Below are 23746 nucleotides of genomic sequence, written 5' to 3'. Positions count from 1 at the left end.
ATGGAAAACTGGAATGTGTGAGCTTGGCAGTATCTGGAGCAGCCATATTAGAAAAGAAAAGAAAAGAAAAAAAAGACACACCTTCCAAGTAGCTCACCTCTAATTCTCATTCTCTTTCAAAAACAGTTCACAGGGTAAGTAATAGATAAACTTCCTGCCTCTTCCCCTAGATTCACTGCATATCTACAATAGATAATTTAATAGGAAATAACCAAGATAAGCACATGGTCAAAAATAAACACATCTGAAGGCCAACATCAAGACAGAGAACACAAACTGAAATCAAATTTAATTTGTAATAAAATAGGTATAATTAAAATTTCAGAGGATAGAAAGAATATCACATGCAGCCATTATTTTAGAGTGAGAGATTTTGAATAGAAAAGTAGAAATTTTAAACTAAAGACAGCAGTAAATGGGCTGGATAGCAAAGCAAAAGAACAAATTCATGGGCTATATGAAAGTGAAATAAAGTGCTAGTTGCTTAGTCATGTCCAAGTCTTTGCAACTCCATGGACTGTAGTTGGCTGGATCTACATTTGAACCCAGGTCTCCTGGATTGCAGGCAGATTCTCTGCCTCTGAGCCACCAGGGAAGCCCTGAGCTATATGAGAACGTCAAAAAATTTCCTTAGCATGAAGTACAAAGGGAAAAAAACATGGAAGATATAGAAGAAATATTAAGAGAAATTGAGAATAAACCTGGATTTTCTGCCAAGTGTTAAGCAGGAGTTTTGGAAGGAAAACTAGTGAGAAAGGAAAAGAGCTAATATTTGAATAATTAACAGCATAAAATTCCCAAGAACTGAGGAAAATCAAGAGTCCTCTGAAATAAAAGCATTACAAGTGCTAAGTAAATAAAAGCAATGCATTTAGAAACAAGGTAATGATATTTAAGAACATCCAGATAAAAGAAAGAATAAATTTAAATCTTTTAATAATTATTAACAAACAGATTACCTAGATGGAGGAGAGTCAGACCATTGTCTGACTTCTCAGCAGCAACATAAGATTCAAGAAGCTAATAAAGCAGTATTGTTTAAGGCATGAGAGAGGCATAGAAAATATTTGAAGAAACAATGGCTAAAGTCTTTCAAATTTGTGAAAAGTATGAGCCCACAAATCCAAGAATTTCATTGAAACTTAACACTGATAGTTTAATTCCTATGGAAACAATGCAAGTGAGACTACAATGGAGCAACATCTTTAAAGCTGAAAGAAAAAACGCAGCCTTGAACCAGACACCCAACAAAACTTTTTTTTTTTTCCCAAAATCAAGTTGAAATAAGATTTTTTTTTTTCAGAAATACAAAAGCTGAAAGAATTCATCAGAGCAAAGAAATGTTATAAAGAGCCATTAAGGCAGAAGGAAAATGAATCCAGATGAAATTATAGATATACTCAAGGAATAGAGAGTACAGAAAATGAAAACTAATATAGAGGATTTTTTCTTTTAATTGTCTTTAAAGGATAAATATACTATTTAAACAAATGAATAACCATATAGCATAGGCTTGAGAGCATATGCAGAAATTAAATGTATAAAAAACCCACAAAGGCTTAGAGGAAAGAAAAGACATTGTTGTAAGGCTTTAATTTTTTTGATGTTGTTTAGTCACTAAGTAGTGTCAGACTCTTGCAATCCCATGGACTGTAGCCCACCATACTCCTCAATCTGTGGGATTTTCCAGGCAAGAATCCTAGAATGGGTTGCCATTTCCTTCTAAGGGGGATCTTCCTGACCCAGGGATTGAACCTGCGTTTGCTGCATTGGCAGGTGGATTCTTCACCACTGAACCACCAGGGAAGCCTTATACAATATATGAATTGTCATGAAGTCATTTGAAGGTAGATTGCCTCACATTAAATATATATACTAAAAACCCAAATGCAAAAATAAAAAAATAACTAAAAACATGAAAGCTGATAAACCATCAGAAGAAATAAAAATAATGAAAATTATCTAAATACTTAAAGGAGGCAGAAGAGGGACAAAGGAGCAAAGAATAGGAGAAAAACAATAGTAATTTCAGGTGGCATATTTAATCCTGACCATATAAAGCAGAGACATTACTTTGTCAACAAAGGTCCATCTAGTCAAGGCTTTGGTTTTTCCAGTGGTCATGTATGGATGTGAGAGTTGGACTATAAAGCAAGCTGTGGTGTTGGAGAAGACTCTTGAGAGTCCCTTGGACTGCAAGGAGATCCAACCAGTCCATCCTAAAGGAGATCAGACCTGGGTGTTCATTGGAAGGACTGATGCTGAAGCTGAAACTCCAATACTTTGGCCACCTGATGGGAAGACTTGACTCATTTGAAAAGACCCTGATGCTGGGAAATATTGAGGGCAGGAGAAGAAGGGGACGCAGAGGATGAGATGGTTGGATGGCATCACCGACTCAATGGACATGGATTTGGGTGGACTCCGGGAGCTGATGATGGACAGGGAAGCTGGCGTGCTGTGGTTCATGGGGTCACAAAGAATCGGACATGACTGAGTGACTGAAATGAACTGAGTATAAATAATCACATTAAATGTAAGAGATTTAAAACCATAAGTAAAGGCAGAGACTGTTAGATTTACTATACCTACCTCAAATGTTTATGTATATAGTAACAAAACTTCAAAATTTATAAAGAAAAATCTGACAACTGCAAGTATAATATACAACCATAGTCTGAGATTTAAAAAAGCATTAAGATAAAATTTTTGTGACCTTAAGTTAGGAAAAATTTCAGCTATGACATAATCTACAAAAGAAAAAAAGATAAATTGGACTTTATGAAAAGTAAAAATTTCCCTTTGAAAAAAATATTAAAAAATAAAAAGATATTCCCTAGAAAGAGAGAACAAATCTGGCATAATCATACAATGCAATTGATTTAAAATTACAAAATAATAAACTATTGAAAATTGCAAAAACATGGAGTGAAAGAAATCAGACAAAAATGGGAGTATACTGTTATTGGATATGTGAAATATTTAAAGACTCACTGACTTCATCCATGTTCCAAAAGTCAAACTCGTGCTTCAGAGAAGAGCTAAGCTCTTTAGTGGTAAAATCTAGGTATACAGGTCCCCTTATTCTTAACTGAGTGTTTAGATTAATTCACCAGATGCTCTGTATTGCTCAATATTTTATATCAGAGAAAGGGAAAATTTGCCATGAATTTAGATTCCAATATCTAATAAAAAGTCTACATCTGCATGGATATTTATATCATGACACTTCCAGTCAACATCAATGTCACAGGATTTTCAGTACAAAACAATGTGTTGAGTCTAACATAGTTATGCCATTTCTAAGTAAGTATTACATGGAATTATATAAATATATATAAATCCACTGAAATTATATTCTAATACAAAAAGATCAAGAAGTTACATAAATAATACAATTGAGATAATCACAAGTAATCAACAGAAGTGGAAAGTGTTATCAGATTTCAAAAGAGGAATAGGGAACTTAGAGAGAATAGGAATGATTAAATGGAAAAGATATTTCAGATCATCCTAACAAAGTTTATCTTTTATTTATTTAAAAATATTACATACTAGTATGAGAAAATCTGAAAAAGCAATAGGAAGAACCATTCTATAATCTCACTCCATAGTTCTATTAGTAAGTTCTCTCCAGATTCTTGATACAAAGTTATTTTTATATTAGAGTATAAATTATATTAGAGTATAAATTGGTATGCTATACTGGTAATCATAAATAAAAATTATGGAATCTCTGAAAGTAATGTGTAGTATGCTTACTTTAAAATATTCTGAAAATAATGAAAAAGAAAAACTACCCAGAATTCTGCACACAGAGACACTCTCAGTATTTGGTGTACCTTGTCATCTTCTTCATATTCTAGAACTTTTAATGTATTTGATCTTGTACTGTATACATTACTTCATATATAATTAGCTGAGAAGCATTCGCTAGTGAAAGAGAATATTTTAAAAGTCTTGCTAATATCTGCCAGTGAGAAATTTGTGAATAACTTGGATTATTCTACTATTATAATTTATATTATTCCTGAATATTCGCTTCATGTTAGGCACTGTTCTAAGTGCTTTACATGCATTAGCTCATATTAATCATGTAGCAAATGACTTTAGAGACCAAGAAACTAGATATAAAAATGCACAAAATGATCTTATAATTACCAGAGGAAAAAGGTCTTGGTGAGTGGGGATAGACTGGGAGTTTGGGATTGCCATGTACACACTGCTATATTTAAAATAGATAACCAAGAAGGATAAATGACATAGCACAGGGAACTGTGCTTAATATGCTGTAATACCTAAATGGGAAGATAACTTGAAAAAGAATAGATGCACGTGTGTGTTAAACTGAATCTTTTGCTCTACACCTGAAACTATCACAACATTGTTAATCAATTATAATATAAAATACAAATTAAAAATAATTAAATCTTTTAAATTATGGGCAAAAAATGCACAAAATCAATATGGTAAGGAAAATGTCCATTACCTTCATTATGCAGTTCAACTTTATGTAAAGAAAAAAGATACATTTGGTGACACAATGAACACAATTTTTCCATTTTATGTTTCTATTCTGCACATGGTTCAGTCTTTTGTGGGGTGATAGAAAACACCTCTGGTTATTTAAATGAGCAAATACAGTAACTTTCACTGGAACTGTGTCAGTAAATAATTAATAATGATCACCCTGCTAATGTAATTTATATGCAGAGTACATCATACAAAATGCTGGACTAGATGAATCACAAGCTGGAATCAAGCTTGCTGGCAGAAATATCAGGAACCTCAGATATGCAGATGATACCACTCTTATGGCAGAAAGCAAAGAGGAACTAAAGAGCCTCTTGACGGAAATGAAAGAGGAAAGTGAAAAAGTTGGCTTAAAACTCAATGTTCAAAAAAACTAAGATCATGGCATTGAGTCCCATCACTTCATGGCAAATAGATGGGGAAACAATGGAAACAGTGACAGACTATTTTCTTGGGCTCCAAAATCACTGCAGGTGGTGACTGCAGCCATGAAATTAAAAGATGCTTATTCCTTGGAAGAAAAGCTTTGACAAATCTAGACAGAGTATTAAAAAGCAGAGATATCACTTTGCCCACAAAGGTCCATGTAATCAAAATTATGGTTTTTCTAGTAGTCATGTGTGTATGTGAGTGTTGGACCATAAAGAAGGATGAATGCCAAAGAATTGATGCTTTTGAACTGTGGTGTTGGAGAAGACTCTTGAGAGTCCCTTGGACTGCAAGGAAATCAAACCAGTCAATCCTAAAGGAAATCAGTCCTGAATATTCATTGGAAGGACTGATACCAAAACTTAAGCTCCAATACATTGGACACCTGATGGAAAGAGCTCTCTCATTAGAAAAGACTCTGATGCTGGGAAAGACTGACGGCAGGAGGAAAAGTGGATGACAGAGGATGAGATGGTTGGATGACATCACCTACTCAATGGATATGAGTTTAAGTAAGCTCCAGGATATGGTGAAGGACAGGGAAGCCTGGAATGCTGCAGTCCGTGAAGTGTAAAGAGTCAGACATGACTGAGCAACTGAACAACAGCAAAAACTTATTACCTCCAAAGGACTTTCAAAATATGTATCCTACTTTCTTTTCTATTTATATTATCAGTTTTTATTTCATTCTGTTGTCAACAGTTTCATCTCAATGTCTTCTTTCCTTATGGTAATTTGTACTTTTCCTTTAGCCTCATGCCTCTGCTTTTTGATCAGGGTTTCACACCAAATTCTAAAAAAATCTAGTTCCTGCAATAGACTCTTCAGAAGTTCTGTTTTTGGATTCAAAGCTCTTTATAATTCTTCAGTCTAGTGCTTTTCCTTTGTCGTGTCACATTTTTATGGGCCTTACTGGTTCACTTCTCTTTATTGGTCTTTGATAGGGATAGGCCTATTCAGAGCTTGTAATTGAATCCCTGTGTTACCATATGAATATGAGAATAATGAACTGTCACATCATCTCTATTCCACTTACAGAGGATAATTCAGAAATTCTGGGCCTAAGGCTACTTTGTGACCAAAGACAGGGGGGAAAAGCATTATTTCAGAGCATCAACTATCTATGTGTATAATCAGAGGAAACCTACTCAAATGCAGAGAATGTGTTATTTAAAGTAGACTTGTTAAAGATCCCCATTTTTACACCCAGAGACTCCTGGATTTAGTATAGAAGGCAGCGGATGACAAAAGAAACATAATGATGCAAAGCTTTATCACTTTTGTGAGTAGGAGGAGTGTAGGCACATTTTGCTAAATTCCTTTCCTTAATTTTGGTCTGCTGCTGCTGCTAAGTCAATTCAGTCGTGTCCGACTCTGTGTGACCCCATAGACGGCAGCCCACCAGGCTCCCCCGTCCCTGGGATTCTCCAGGCAAGAACACTGGAGTGGGTTGCCATTTCCTTCTCCAATCCATGAAAGTGAAAAGTGGAAGTGAACTCGCTCAGTCGTGTCTGACTCTTAGTGACCCCATAGATGGCAGCCTACCAGGCTCCTCTGCCCATGGGATTTTTTCCAGGCAAGAGTACTGGAGTGGGGTGCCATTGCTTTCTCTGTAATTTTGGTCTAAATGGTGCCATGTTAAAGATTTGTCCCTTGAAAAGTTTATGTGTATCTCGTCATGTGTGTACAGGGGTGTGTGTTGTTGTGTGGAAGCAGACACACATGTAGTCAGTTAGGCCTGGGTTTCAGATATGTTATCTTATAAGCATCTATTACATGCTAAATAGCATATTACATTTCACACTACTTGTAAATCTCAGATGAATTTGGATTACAAAACCTCTTTGAAACATTCCACAGATGCTCTTCTTCCATTTGCTATGAATTTTTATCAGTCCAAATGTTCATTTTAGAAAATGACCTACCAGGTGTTATTGTGTCTTAGGCTTTGCATTTGTGATCACGGATAGAACCAAGCCCTGTGAACAAATATTAGAAGCTAGTGAAGATTAGTCCTGATGAAGTCTGAAGAATAAATAATCTGAGACCTGAGCACAGACATTAAAAACTGGCTGTGTCTATGAAGGGCTGTGCCGTCATGCTGTGTTTGACGTATTTTGTGCTTTTCATTGTAAAAGAACTTTAACATTTTACCCTCTATCTTGTGTTCTAATCCATTTTGTTTGCTTTCAGTACTGCAAAGGAATTTAATATACCTACTACCTTATATCCCCCCTTCACACATCACGCCCTTGTCATGGCAAAGGGGCTCGCATAACTCAATGAAGCTATGAGCCATGGCATGTAGGGCCACCCAAGATGGATGGGTCATAGCGGAGAGTTCTGATAAAACACGATCCACTGGAGGAGGGAATGGCAAACCACCCCAGTATACTTGCCGTGAGAACCTCAGGAACTGTACAAAATGACAAAAAAGATATGACACCGAAAGATGAGTGCCCCAGGTGGGAAGGTGTCCAATATGCTCCTGGGGAAGAGGGGAGGACAACTACTCATAGCCCCAGAAAGAATAAAGTAGTGGGGCCAAAACAGAAATGACACTCAGCTGTGGATTTGTCTGGTGATGAAAGTAAAATCTGATGCTGCAAAGAACAGTATTGCATAGGAACCTGGAATGTTAGCTCCATGAATCAAGCTAATTTGGATGTGGTCAAAATGAGATGGTAAGAATAAACACCAACATCTTAGGAATCAGTAACTAAAATGGATGGGAATGGGCAAATTTAATTCAGATGACTATTATATCTACTACTGTGGGCCAGAATCCCATAGAAGAAATGGAGTCGCTCTCATAATCAAAAAAAAAAAAAAAGAGTCTGAAATGCAGTACTTGGGTGTGATATAAAAAATGACAGAATGACCTCAGTTCATTTCCAAGGCAAGGCATTCAAATGTCCCTACCACCAATGCTGCAGAAGCTAAAGTTGATCGGTTCTCTGAATACCTAAAAGACCTCCTAGAACTAACACCAAAAAAATGATGTTCTATTCATCATTGGTGATTGGAATGCAAAAGTAGGAAGTCAAGAAATACTTGGCATAACAGCGAGTTTGGCCTTGGAGAACAAAAGGAAGTAGGTCATAGGCTAATTGAATTCTGCCAAGAGAATGAAGTGGTGATAGCAAATACCTGTTTTCAACAACACGAGATGACTTTACACATGGCCATCACCAAGTGGTCAATATTGAAATCACATTGATTACATCCTCTGTAACCAATGATGGAGAAGCTATATACAGCTTTGTACATGAACTTGGACAAACTTCAGGAGATGGTAAGGGACAGAGAGGCCTGGCATGCTGCAGTCCATGGGGTCACAAAGAGTAGGACATGACTGAGTGGCTGAACAACAACCTTATATGCAGAAATTGTTAAAATTAAGATGCAGAATAGAAATGGTAAGTATGCTTGCCTGACTTCTACCCATCTGTTGAAGTTCACCTACAGACACCAGCACTTTACCAAGTCCAAGTATTCTAGGTGCTGACTTGCAATAAAATAAGAAGTACTCTACAGCAGACTTCTGAGCAGTGAGGAACAGGTAATTAAGGAGAGCCATTGCCTAAGCAACAAGGCCCCACTTTCATGAAAATAATGTAGATAAGTTGGAAGGGCCAGCACTTGTGGTTTGGCAAGAGCCTGTTTGCATGTCCAGATGCTCCGTCTTGTGAGATGCCAATGTTAATCATTGTCTACGGTAAGATGGTAAGTTTATGAGTACTGAATGTACCTGAATAATTTGGTACCGAAAGTGTGGCTTTGCTGGATCAATATGGGATCATCCAGTATTCCCAACGAACATCTTTCTGACTAGCTCAATATGCCAAGTTCATTAAAACTAAAAATCCCCAGAATGTCCTCCTTCCAAGGTTCTTCCTATCTTAGTTATGACAGATCTTAATTTGAGAGAAAGACATATACTAGCATGCAAGGGTTCAGACTAATTCTTACCTCAACTACCTGCCCATTTCTTTTCTGGAAGTTTGATATTCAAATAGTCTGAGAAAAACTATTCTGATTGTGCTAAATAAAAATAACTCCAGAGAACAGGGGATTATTGACTGAATTTCCTGTTTATAACAGACCTTGTTTTGCTGGAAAGCAGGCTGGCTCAGTCAAAATATAGCAGAGCCTGCCAATGGATTGCTTCTATCCTTTCCTATTGGTCTTGAATTTAGTGATAATCACTGTCTAATTCAGAGAGATGGTTGAATGTAATCCTTAATTTGGAATTGATTATGCTTTCATCTTTTTTTTTAATTAAAAAGCTGTGAGAATATCACAGTTAAGAAGTAATAAAAGTCAGAGCTAGAACTATGGGAATGTAAGAAGCAGAGAATGGAAATAGGGACATAATTTAACAATTGAAAGGCAGAATGTATGAAAATTAATATGTAGCAGATAATAACCATGAAGAGGAAAACAATGAAAAATGCCACTGAGATTTCAAGGGTGAGACACTAAGAGAATTCTTGCTGCCATTAATGGGATAAAGCCAAGAAAAGAATTTATTTCAGAAGTGAAGGGGGATAATAAAACTGTAAAAAATGATTCATACGTATACAAATAAGTATGAATGATCTGTAAAATTTTCTGAAGCAAGGTTGAGGTATAAGATGCTTTACTAACTCCATTAGGCTATAGTGACTTTATGGATATAAGCAATAATTTATAATAATATATCTGAAGCTCAATCTCTTATTCTTATTTCCAAAGTATTTTTTTTCTGTATGATGATGTAAACATAATTGAAAAGTCAATCAAAAGGTAAAACTGCATGAAACTTCACCTACCATCTTTCCTCCCCATATTGCTTTAAATAAATATTAGACAAAGCCCCGTGCAGTAGAGGCTATGCCACCCAATGTAGAAAAATTCCACCTCCTTTCTGTATTTTCCTATTGCTACCATGTGATAGATTTTATAAATGTTAAAATTGGTATGATTTTCATCAAGTAAAGAAAGTACTTGGTAAGAGAATCATCTTTTAAGTTATTGCAAACCCAGTTTCAGAAAAAAGTGCCCAAATGATTTTCTGAGGTATAGTCTTGTGTTGGTCAGCCTACTCTTTGCTGCTCTACAAGTTATGTAATATTTTAATATTATGAGTCATCAATGGAAGAATATCCATACAGATAGTAGATGTTCAATGCTTATTATTGAGGAGATTTGAGCATCAATTACACACAGACTGCTATTTAAAAGAGGCATTCCAGATTCAGCAAGAGTGATACCATGTCTAACTCTGTAGTCTTTTAAGGAAGAAGTAATTTTAGAGCTAGGATGCCATTTCTTTGATGTGGTAATACAACATGGTCAATTTTCTTTAAATTATTGACATTATTTTTCAAAAGTAGGCAAAACAGAAAAAAACTGAAAAATGACAAAAGAGAAGGCTAAATAGAGATATAATTAAGCCAGTAGAAATGTTTACTTAATGGAAGCCTCAGTGATAATGTGATATTTAAATAACTCTTTAAGTGTATAGAAACCACCCACTTAAAACAGCAGTTCAGCAGGCTTCAAGATAAAATACCTATGTTTAAACTCTTCCTTTATGTTTTCACATAAATTTTTAGCTCCTCTGAACATTAGTTTTCTTAAGTATAAAAAGAGGATTATAGAAACCTGTTTCATATATACCCCCAATTCATTGACTTTTCTCTGTCTCCATTCTAATCTAGTCTACATCACCATTATAATTTGTGTGCATCCCCACAAAAGCCTCTTAAGTAAATTCTCAGCTTCTATATTTGCCACGCTTGCTCCCTTTCCCTGTTCCAACTTTCCACTTAGTGTGAACTTTCCAAAAATTTTAAATTAAATCAGTCCCCTTCCCTGTGTAAAATCCAATGTTTTCCTTCCATTTAGAATAAAATCCAAACTCCCTACTCTGACTTAGCTCTCTGGCTTTATAGGTCACTATGGTTCAACCACAGGTCTTTCAGTTCCTGGAATTTAATTCCTATTCTAAGACCTCTGCACTTCATATTCTCTGTGCTTGGAGTGCTCTTGGGGTTTTATAAGTCTGGATTTTCTTAGCTAAAATATCACCTCCTCTAAGGTGTTTCCACATTACCTAGTCTAAAGTCAACTTTAGCCCCTCTCAACCCCAGGAGTCACCTAACATGTTAAATTGTATTTTTTTCTTCATAGAATTTATATGAATGAAAGTATTTTAGATTACAGTATTTATCTGACTGTGTATCAATTGCTTTATTTCATCAGAATCTAATTCCTTATGAGAACGATCTTATATAACTAGCACTGTATATGCTCAGAATCTAAAATAGTCGCATAAACATAATGCATGCTGAACAAATACTTGTTCAATGAATACTCAACGTGCAATTGTAAAGATAATGTTTGCAAAATTACCTAGAGTGAGCAAAAGAAAGATGTGAAACACTGTTATACCTATTGTAAGGATATTGTTGAGACCATTATTTGATTTTGAGAACACCATTCTAAATTCTGAGAACAATTTTACTCTATACTGGTAATTGTTTTGTTTAAATCACATGGCATTGAGCATAGTCTGACTGGCAAGATTTTCTTAGAATGTTTAGAAGCATTTTATAGCTCTACATTTTGCACTCCTATTTTCATTTCAATCCTGTCTCCACTTTGCACCAATTCACATTTTGCCTTCTATAGGCTTACTTTCAATCCATGCTATCTTGCTATATTTTATGAAAAATTATCTTCCTGGAATAGAGGGGAAGAATAACCGGAATAAGGGATTCAAAGCCCCAATAGTTAATATTCAGTTAACATAAGGCAAATCTGAATTTGAATGTAAAACTACAATAAGAATTCATAAAAATCAAATTAGACTATCTATCACAGCACCTTACACAGAGCAGGCATTCAAAATAGTGTTTATTTCAAATGGGACCAAATCAAACTTAAAAGCTTTTGCACAGCAAAGTAAACCATAAACAAAATGAGAAGACAATGTGTGGAATAAGAGAGCGCATTTACAAATGATCTAATAAACAAGGGATACATTTCCAAAATATACAAACATCTCATATAGTTCAATATCAAACAAACTAACAAAAAACAGCTCAATCAAAAATGAGCTGGTGATAAGTTGTTGTGTAGCACAGGGAGCCCAGTCTGGTTCTCTGTGATGACCTGGAGAGATGGGATGGGAAGAGGGGGAGGGAGGCTCAGGAGGGAGGGGCTGCATATAAATTTACAGCTGATTCCTGTTGTTGTATGGCAGTGGCAGAAACCAACACAAAGTTGAAAAAATTAAAAAGTGAGGCAGAAGACTAAATAGATATTTCTTCAAAGAAGACATAGAAAGGTCAATAGGCACATAAAAAGATGTTCAGCATTTCTAATTATTAGAGAAATATAAATTACAATGACAATGAGGCATCACCTCACACTGCTCATAGTGGCCATCACCAAAAACTCTAGAAATATGAATAAAAATCTTGGAGAGGGTGTGGAAAAAAGGGAACCCTCCTACACTGTTGGTGGGAATGTAAATTGGTGCAGTCACTATGGAAAGCACCTTGGAGATTACTTTAAAAACCAAAAATAGAGTTACCATGTATGTGTGTTTAGTTGCTCAGTCATGTCTGACTCTTTGCGACCCCACCAGGCTCCTCCGTCCATGAGATTTTTCAGGCAAGAATACTGGAGTGGGTTGCAGTTTCCTTCTTCAGGGGATCTTCCTGACACAAAGATCAAACCTAGTCTTCCATGTCTCCTGCATTATGGGCAGATTGTTTATCAGTTCAGTTCAGTTGCTCAATCGTGTCTGACTCTTTGCAACCCCGTGTACTGCAGCATGCCAGGCCTCCCTGTCCATCACCAACTCCCGGAGCTTACTCAAACTCATGTCCATCAAGTTGGTGATGCCATCCAACCATCTCATCCTCTGTTGTCCCCTTCTCCTCCTACCTTCAATCTTTTCCAGCATCAGGGTCTTTTCAAATCAGTCAGTTCTTCACATCAAGTGGCCAAAGTATTGGAGTTTCAGCTTCAGTCCTTCCAAAGAATATTCAGGACTGATTTCCTTTAGGATTCACTGGTTGGATCTCCTTGCTGTCCAAGGTCCTCTCAAGAATATTCTCCAACACCACAGTTCAAAAGCATCAATTCTTCAGTGCTCAGCTTTCTTTGTAGTCCAACTCTCACATCCATACATGACTACTGGAAAAACCATAGCTTTAACTAGACGGACCTTTGCTGGCAAAGGAATATCTCTGCTTTTTAATATGCTGTCTAGGTTTGTCATAACTTTATATGATTCAGCAATTCCATCTCTGAGCTTATATCCAAAAAAAGAAGAAAACTCTAAATCAAAAAGATACACACATCCCAATGTTCATAGTAGCACTATTTACAGTAGCCAAGACATTATGGCAACCTAAGTGTCCACTGATAGATGAATGGAAAAAGAAGATGTGGGGTGTGTGTGTGTGTGTGTGTGTGTGTGTGTGTGTGAATATATATATATATATATATATATATATATATATATATCTCTTCACAGGCTCAACTTGAAGAAAGTATGGAAAACCACTAGGCCATTTCAGGTATAACCTGAATCAAATCCCTTATGATTATACAGTGGGGGAGATGAACAGATTCGAGGGACAGGATATGGTAAGACAGAGTGCCTGAAGAACTATGGGCAGAGGTTCATAACATTGCGCATGAGGGGATGACCAAAACCATCCCCAAGAAAAATGCAAGAAGGCAAAGTGGTTATCTGAGGAGGTCTTACAATTAGCTGAGAAAAGAAGAGAAGCTAAAGGCAACAGAGAAAGGGAAAGATATACCCAAGTGAATGCAGAGTTCCAGGGAATAACAAGCGGAAATAAGAAAGACTTCTTAAGTGAACAATGCCATATAATAGAGGAAAACAATACAATGGCAAAGACTAGAGATCTCTTTAAGGAAATTGGAGATACCAAGGGAACATTTCCTATAAGTCAAAGTGAAAGTCATTCAGTCATGTCCAACTCTTTGCAACCCCATGGACTATACAGTCCTTGGAATTCTCCAGGCCAGAATACTGTAATGGGTAGCCTTTCCCTTCTCCAGAGGATATTTCCAACCCAGGAATCGAACCCAGGTCTCCTTCATTGCAGGTGGATTCTTTGCCAGCTGAGCCACAAGGGAAGTCCAAGAATACTGGAGTGGGTAGCTTATCCCTTCTCCAGGAGATCTTCCCAATTCAGGAATTGAACCAGGATCTCCTGTATTGCAGGTGGGTTCTTTACCAACTGAGCTATCAGGGAAGCCCATTCCATATAAAGATAGGCACAATAAAGGACAAAAATGGCAAGTACATATCCAAAGCAGAAGAGATAAGAAAAGGTGACAAGAATATACAGAATAACTGGACAAAAAAGCTCTTAATGACCCAGATAACCACAATGATGTTGTCACTCACCTAGAGGCAGACATCCTGGAGTGTGAAGTCAAGTGGGCCTTAGGAAGCATCACTAGAAACAAAGCTAGTGGAGGTGATGAAATTCCAGCTGAGCTATTTCAAATCTTAAAAGATGATGCCGTTAAAGTGCTGCACTTAATATGTCAGCAAATTTGGAAAACTCAGCAGTGGCCACAGGACTGGAAAAGGCCAATTTTCATGCCAATCCTAAATAAAGGCAATGCCAAAAAATGTTCAAATTACTGTACAACTATACTCATTTCACATGCCAGCAAGAATAAGCTAAAAATCCTTCAAGCTAGGCTTCAGCAGTATATAAACTGAGAACTTCCTGATATACAAGCTAGATTTAGAAAAGGCAGAGGAACCAGAGATCAAATTAGCCAATATTCATTGGATCATAGAAAAACAAAGGTAATTCCAAAAAAAAAAAATTCTACTTCTGCTTCATTGACTATTCTAAAGCCTTTGACTGTGTGGATCACAATAAACTTTGGAATATTCTTCAAGAGATGGAAATACCAGATCACCTTACCTGCCTCCTGAGAAATCTATATGCAGGACAAGAAGCAAGAGTTAGAACCAGACATGGACAACCAGACAGACTGGTTTAAAATTGGGAAAGGAGTGTGTCAAGGCTGTATATTGTCACCCTGGTTATCTAACTTATATGCAGAGTTCATCATGTGAAATGCCAGGCTAATGAATCACAAGCTGGAATCAAGATTGCTGGGAGAAATATCAACAATCTCAGATATGCAGATGATACCACTTTAATGGCAGAAAGTGAAGAGGAACTAAAGAGCTTCTTGATGAAGGTGCAGGAAGAGAGTGAACAGGCTGGCTTAAAACTCAGCATTGAAAAACTAAGATCATGACACCTGTTCCTATCACTTGGCAAACAGATGGGAAAAATGTGGGAACAGTGTCAGATTTCATTTTCTTGGGCTGTAAAATCAATATGGATGGTGACTGCAGCCACGAAATTAAAAGATGCTTGCTCCTTGAAAGGATAGCTATGAAAAATCTATACAGTGTATTAAAAAGAGGAGACATCACTTTGCTGACAAAGGTTTGTATAGTCAAAGCTATGGTTTCTCCAGTAGTCATGTATGAATGTGAGAGGTGGACCATAAAGAAGGCTGAGCCCCGTAGAATTGATGCCAGGAGAAATATCAGTAACCTCAGATATGCAGAACACACAACCCTTATGGCAGAAAGTGAAGAAGAACTAAAGAGCCTCTTGATGAAGGTGAAAGAGGAGAATGAAAAAGTTGGGTTAAAATTCAACATTCAGAAAACTGAGATCATGGCATTGGGTCCCATCACTTCATGGCAAATGGATGGGGAAATAAAAGAAACAGTGACAGTCTTTATTTTGGGGGACTCCAAAATCACTGCAGATGGTGACTGCAGCCATGAAATTAAAAGATGCTTGTTCCTTGGAAGAAAAGCTATGACCAATCTAGACAGTATATTAAAAAGCAGAGACATTACTTTGCCAACAAAGGTCTGTCTAGTCAAAGCTATGGTTTTTCCAGTAGTCATGTATGGATGTGAGAGTTGGACTATAAAAGAAAGCTGAGCGCTGATGAATTGATGCTTTTGAACTGTGGTGTAGGAGAAGACTCTTGAGAGTCCCTTGGATTGCTAGGGGATCCAACCATTCAATTGTAAAGGAAATCAGTCCTGAATATTCATTGGAAGGAGTGATGCTGAGGCTGAAACTCCAATACTTGGGCCACCTAATGTGAAGAACTGACTCCTTGGAAAAGACCCTGATGCTGGGAAAGATTGAAGGTGGGAGGAGAAGGTGACGACAGAGGATGAGATGGTTGAATGGCATCACCAACTCAATGGACGTGAATTTGAGTAGGGTCTGGGAGTTGGTGATGGACAGGGAGGCCTGTTGTACTGTAGTCCATGGGATTGCAAAGAGTCGGACACAGCTAAGTGACTGAACTGAACTGAAACTAACACATCACAATATTGCAAATCAACTTAACTTCCACAAAAAATGACAACTTAAACCATAAAAAAGTGTTTTATTTGTTCACATGCTATAGGATTTATAATTTAAATATAATTCATTTTAAACCTATATAATATGTTATGATACCTTCAAAATAACTTGTTAGAAGTCAAGAGGATATAACAAGTCAGCCCTTTCACTCTTCCCATTTGCACATAATATACAGTAGGAAGATGAGACATAAAACCAAATACTTTAATATAGGATACAGATTACTCTTGGCAACCCCAGCCTCAGTGTGCTTGCCACTTTCAGAGCTTCTCGAGATATGAGATAAGAGATACGTCTCAATCAGTAGCTGAACTGGAATTGGAGGACATACACAGCCACAGCTGATTGGTCTGGGTTTGCTTTTGAACCATAGGCAGTCTATCCAAGCCATAGGTTGGCCAGTTCTATGTATAGTGGTCTGGTGGAAAAGCTCTGGCAAAAAGAGTAATGGTGACTAATGTGGTCATCCAGATCCTGTGTTTGGATGGTTTTGAATTGAGACACGTAATGTAAAGAAGTGGTGACTACAGCCAAAGGACATAAAGAGAGCCTGAGTTGCAAAGATTAGTCAAGGCCTCATAGTGAGAGCACAGACTGAGAATCAGAAAGGTTCTGGGACTGAGAAGACAACCAGATACCAGACACTTGTACTATGAGCATAACTTTCTCCTATTTCTGAACATCTTATCTCCCTGAGACTGTGGAGAAATTTTTAGGTTTATATAGGGGATTGCTACATAGAATAGATCTTTTGTCTTTCTCCCAATAAATTCACTTTTCACACTTTTATATAATTTTTAAAGGCTATACTCCATTTACAGTTATTATAAAATATTGTTTATATTCCCCATGTTGTATAATACATCCTTATAGCCTATCTTACACCCAATATTTTGCACTTCCTTCTCCTCTACCTTTTATACCCCCTCCCCCACCACTGGTAACCAGTAGTTTGTTCTCTGTACCTGCAAATCTGCTTTTTTGTTATACTCACTAGTTTTTTTTAGATTACACATATAAATGATGCCATATAGTATTTGTCTTTCTCTGACTTATTTCATGTAGCACAATGCCCTCCAAGTCCATTCATGTTGCTGCAAATGGCAAAAATTTATTTTTTATGGCTGAGTAGTATTCCACTATAGACACACAGACACACACACTCCACATCTTTTTTACCCATTCATTTGTTGATGGATACAGGTTGCTCCATATCTTTTCGACTGTAAATAATGTTTCTAGGAACACTGAGTTTTTGCATCTTTTCTCCACTCCTTCCGGTAGAAGGTTAGACGGGATGGAAGAAAAGATCAAGAAACTAAGTGCCTCTCATGGAAGCAAGCATGGTTCTGTAGGAAATCAGGAAAAGCAGGGATATATTAAAGGAAAGTTAGTGTTTACATGGGACCTTCAACCTATGTCAGCCTGCTGACTCCAGGGTCACAGAGTGCAGCAACGGAGGGCAGTACTGTCCCTTATTAGTATCTGAAAGTGAAGTCGCTCAGTCCTGTCCAACTCTTCGTGACCACATGGACTATAGCCCACCAGACTCCTCCATCCATGGAATTTTCCAGGCAAGAGTACTGGAGTGGGTTGCCATTTCCTTCTCCAGGGGATCTTCCTGACCCAGGGATTGAACCCGGGTCTCCTGCACTGCAGGCAGATGCTTTACTGTCTGAGCCACCAGGGAAACTGAAAACCCCAGTAGGCTCTGAGGTGCTATCTCTTCCTCAGTTAATCTCAGAGCTTCCTATTCCCCGTTGGGTTTTGAGTGCCCCCTCTGGAAGAAGAGTTGGTTTTTTACTTAAATGTATTCCTAGGGGCTTTTTCTAAAGGAGCAAAAAGGATTTGGAGGTGGGGTGTCTGAAAGTTAAGGTAGCAATGGATATTCTCTTCTCCTTTGTAAATAATACTTTTATACTTCATGTTTGCCAACTCAGGCTTTTTACATGGAATTCCCCAAACGGAAGGAGTAGGGGCATTCTGTTCTTCCTCCAAGTGGATAAGGGTGGGAGAAAGGTATTTATTTAATTCACATTTCTTGAGGAGACACAAATGAGCCTCTGTTCTTTACACCTAAATACGTTAACTAAAATAAGGATAGTCTACAAAATTGACATACACAGAAGTGAAAATGTGACTTGGCTAAACTTTGGCAAAAGCATGCACATTAGAAATAATTTAACTGAAAAATAAAATACTCTTCAAAGAGATTTGCTTCCGCCATGAAAATCTTGTAAAAATGTATATGTCTGAATGAACATTCTAAGACTAGAAAAGACTTTAGAAGTTACCAAATCTAATTTCCCCCACAGTTTACAAATCCTGCCTGCACCCCCGCAGATGATCAAGCTCTCTGTTTCAACACTAAACTTTCAGAGATTATTTTACCCTATCCATATGGTAGCCCCTTGCACTGTTGTGAAAAAGCACAGCTATGTGATGATTGTGAGACAGCTTTTCCTATGCTATATTAAATCCTGTCTTCCTTTAATTTGTATCAGTCTTTGCCTCCCAAACAACAAAGACTACTCCTCACTTACACTGACAAATTTTCAATTTTTGAAGATAATTGGAAAGTTCCCATAATTTATTCATTTCATAAGGTAAATAGCCCCACTTCCTCCATTAGCCATTCTTAAATAACCTTGAATAATACAGTTCCCTAATGCCTCCTTATCCTGTTGCATTCCACTCTGGTTGCCCGCTGATTTATCACTGAGTGAAGCCAAACAAAACTGACAATAGAATCTTTTTTTTTACATTTATATTAATAAGCTTTCAAACATACTAATTTACTTCATGAAAGGTATAAATTCCAATTTTTAACCTATATACATTATATTCATATTCCACAGTAGACATGAAATGAAAAAAAAAAATTGCTCTGTTGTGTCCGACTCTTTGCAACCCCACAGACTATAGCCTGCCAGGCTCTGTCCATAGGGATTCTCCAGGCAAGAGTACTGGAGTGGGTTGCCATTTCCTTCTCCAGGGGATCTTCCCAATCCAGGGATTGAACCCAGGTTTCCCTCATTGCAGGCAGATTCTTTTTTTTTTTTTTTTTTTACCGCAGCACTGTTTATAATAGCCAGGACATGGAAGCAACCTAGATGTCCATCAGCAGATGAATGGATAAGAAAGCTATGGTACATATACACAATGGAGTATTACTCAGCCATTAAAAAGAATACATTTGAATCAGTTCTAATGAGGTGGATGAAACTGGAGCCTATTATACAGAGTGAAGTAAGCCAAAAGAAAAAACACCAATACAGTATACTAATGCAGGCAGATTCTTTACCATCTGAGCCACCAGGGAAGTCCATGGTAGACATAATACATAACACAAAAATGTTCAAATCCTACTTGTTTGCAAGGAGGTTATATCAAGTTTAGAGGATAATAGGAGAAGGCAATGGCAACCCACTCCAGTACTCTTGCCTGGAAAATCCCATGGGCGGAGGAGCCCGGTAGGCTGCAGTCCATGGGGTTGCAAAGAGTCAGACACGACTGAGCAACTTCACTTTCATGTTTCACTTTCATGCATTGGAGAAGGAAATGGCAACCCACTCCAGTGTTCTTGCCTGGAGAATCTCAGGGACGGCGGAGCCTGGTGGGGTGCCGTCTATGGGATCATGCAGAGTCAGACATGGCTGAAGCGATTTAGTAGCTGCAGCAGAGGATAATAAACATTTTATAGTCATCACTTCTCCAGGACCTGTCTCTTTCACATCTCAACCAGCTCTATGGATTGTGTCACTTTACTCAGGGAAAAAATCAATAGTAGAAAGTAATTAATGAGAAAGCAACAAATTTGGGTGCAAATAGACCAAGAAACACTGAGGTTTTTAATAAAAGTATGGTTGCAAGAGACCTCCAAATATCCCCTGGAGGATTAGTGAACATGTTGAATATTTTTCCTTGATTTTAATTTAGGCCTCATTCCCATTAGAAATTCTACTTAATTAGGGTTTTTGTTAAAATTCCATGATGTTAATTCAATGGAAAAATCCAGTAGTAGTCTATTAGAATTTTTGTGTTAACATTGTACACTTTCTAGAAATATATTAGATATTTTTATTAAAAGTTATAACTATCACAATCCAATTCTCTATTTCAAACAGCAAAAACACTTTTATTCTTAATTATTCAATGAAGAACTATAAATGTACAATTCATTTAGAAGTTATTTAGCATGCAGTTCACTTGGCTGCTATGACTGAAGAATTAGTGCACATTTTTTTAGAAGGAAAGGAAGATCTAGCTTGATTTATATTTCAGTAATTAAGACAATGGTTCTTTATCTTCATTACCATAAGATTCACAAGCCTATGGCATGTCTTATAGCATCAAGATATTAGGATATTAACATGCTTATCTTGGGCATCATAGAGAGAAATTATTTGAATATATGACACTATATTCAACTTTGCATAAGTATTTTGATAGATTGGTAGTGACATGCCTGGGTCCCTACTCTTAGTTTTTTCTTATCCCTTACCTCTAATCAATTTGAACTACAGGCTTTTATGTTTATATTTATTTATAAATTATATACATCTATTATTCTATCAACATACCATTATAAAAAGAATACAAAATTTAAAGAATCTGATAAACATGAAGCAAATATTTTAAATGTATATTTTGGTTTTTATATATTACTGGTACAAGTTGTTTTGTCCTCACAGTTGCTGAGAACATCAGTATTGAACAATGTGATTGACTGTATCATTCGTGATCAGATTAGCATCTTATTTACTCATCACTTGGTTGCAAGGAACTCCATAATAACAGTAGAAGTGTCCTTTTGCTTACTTATACTTGCATTATTGTTTCATTTTTATTAAGAATTTCTTTGCAGAAACTTATTTTATGAAAGGGAGTTTAATCCATAAATCTATTTTGCCAGGCTGATATGAGATCACAGTGTATTCTAAAGCACAGAATGTAAACAAGGGCAAGAACAAAGGTTTGGATTGAGGCCCATGAATTTGTATTTTTAAATGAATTCTCCAGAGGATTCTTTGTTTTCAAACCACAGTGTGAGATACTACTTTGGACTCTGTAATCAATCAAAACTTGAGACTAACTCAAAAAATCACAAGTGCTTGGATATCTCAGCACCAAAGCAAATTTGCTCTCAGTCTTAGACTGATTTCACTGTTCAATGATAATAAAGGCACTTCTGTATTTTCCAAATGAAGTGAAACAATTTGATATTTCAGTCTAAGAAGCATCTCTTCTTAAGACTTTTAACCTTCATTCTTTCCTCCTTGACATACTCTGGATGGATAGCTGCATATTATCTATTGCCCTCTTGCTGTGATCTGCAATGACTCCTACTTGCTGAACTTCCATGACCTCCCACTATGCCACACTGAGGTAGAGGAGAGACCTAACATGACTTGAGTGTCTAATGTGTGTGAGACATGATTTTAGGCATTTACATTGATTATCTCAAGTAACTAATAATTCTAATAGGTAGGTGTTCTTATCCCTATCTTTCATGGGAATAAATATAAATTCTAAGAGCTTAAATAACTTCAGATCACTCAGGAAGTAAGTGATAGAGCTGGTGTGCCTGATTCAAGACACTCTGCTCTTCTAATATGTTGAAAGATTGGAATTGACATACACACACTACTATGTATAAAATAGATAACTAATAAGGACTTCCTGTACAGCACAGAGAACTCTGCTTAATACTCTGTAATGACCTATATGGGAAAAAAATCTTATATGAATATATCTAACTGCTTCACTTTTCTGTATGCCTGAAACTAACACAACGTTGTAATCAACTATACTCCAGTTAAAAATAAACAACTCTTTGCTCTTTTGAAAACACTGTGCTGCCTTCCCATCAGTCTTTCCTTACCTGGTGGTGGTTTAGTCGCTAAGTCATGTCTAACTCTTGCGACCCCATGGACTGTAGCCTGCCAGGCTTCTCTGTCCATGGAATTCTCCAGGCAAGAATCCTGGGGTGGTTTGCCATTTCCTTCTCCAGGGGATCTTCCTGACCCAGGAATTGAACCCAAGTCTCTGGCATTGCAGGCAGATTCTTCATCGACTGAGCTACAAGGGAAGCCCCAGTCCTAAAACCCATTAAGCTATGTGCTCCTTCTAGTCTTTTTGGCAACAAGAACAAGCTCCTTTCTGATACAATTCTAAAATTAAAAGATAAAAATTTCTGGTAACAGAGAAATCTTGTATTTATGAATGCAGATATTTACTTATGGCTATATGTTAGACATATCACATTTACTTCTGCTTTAGCCATTCTTCAAAATTTACAATGGGAATGTGATAAATACCTATTCTTTTGAAAAGGAAATGAAATCCAACCTGTTTACCATCCTTATACATGGTTATCTCACAATGGTAACCAAAACACTAAGTAAATCAGGGGAAACTATCACAGGTTTTGAGTAAGCAAAGTCCAATTTTAATCCACCCATGACTTAACGTAAGTAAACTTGAAGAAATTATTTACTCCACAAATTGAAAAATCACTACCTGTAAATGCAGATTATAATGTATACCCCAGAGTTATTATGAGGATTAAATGAGAACATATATAAAGTAACTAGGATAGCTAACAATAGGAAGCATGCTTAGAAAAACAGTCAAGGGCATGGGAGAAGATTGATAACAACAATATATAAAGATGCTGACTTTATATATTGTTATTTTTGCCATTACTATAAAAATATGGACATTATTGATCATTTTAATCAGTGCTTAACTAGCTTCTTTTCAAATATTGAGATACTTCTACCTATTTAGATGTAGCTTCTTTAATGATTCCAAAGTATAAATTAGAAAAATAAATTTTAACATTTTCTTTCCCTGTGGCTTAAAAAACAAACACTCCCTGTGGCTTCATGCTATGTGTTTTAAGATTTATTGCAACCAATATAAGAACTCCCGGACAACTCAAGAAATAGAATCTTTTCTCTTTGTTTTCCAATTCACTGTATGTGGAAGACCCATTTTCATAACCACAGGAACAAGGAACAGTCAGCAGAAACACTGATTTTAAGCACGCTTAGAAAAAGAGTCAAGGGCATGGGATAAGGATGAGGTTAGAGGGAAACAAGTGAGACCACAGACTGGAGAAAATATTCAGGGACCGTAATGAGGGAAGGCCCCAGAAGCAGAATGGAGCACATGGTAAAGGTAAAAGCACACTGCAAAATATAATTTGTATATAATATTCAAAGAAACTGAGATTAGTTTGTATGGATTCTGTGATGTGGGGACAGGCACATGATCTGAATAGAATGAAAAACTAGGCCCTGCAAATACACATA

The sequence above is a fragment of the Bos javanicus genome, chromosome 11 (genome assembly GCF_032452875.1).
Source record: "Bos javanicus breed banteng chromosome 11, ARS-OSU_banteng_1.0, whole genome shotgun sequence".
NCBI classification, from domain to species: domain Eukaryota; kingdom Metazoa; phylum Chordata; class Mammalia; order Artiodactyla; family Bovidae; genus Bos; species Bos javanicus.
Note: the sequence above shows the minus strand (reverse complement) of the source record.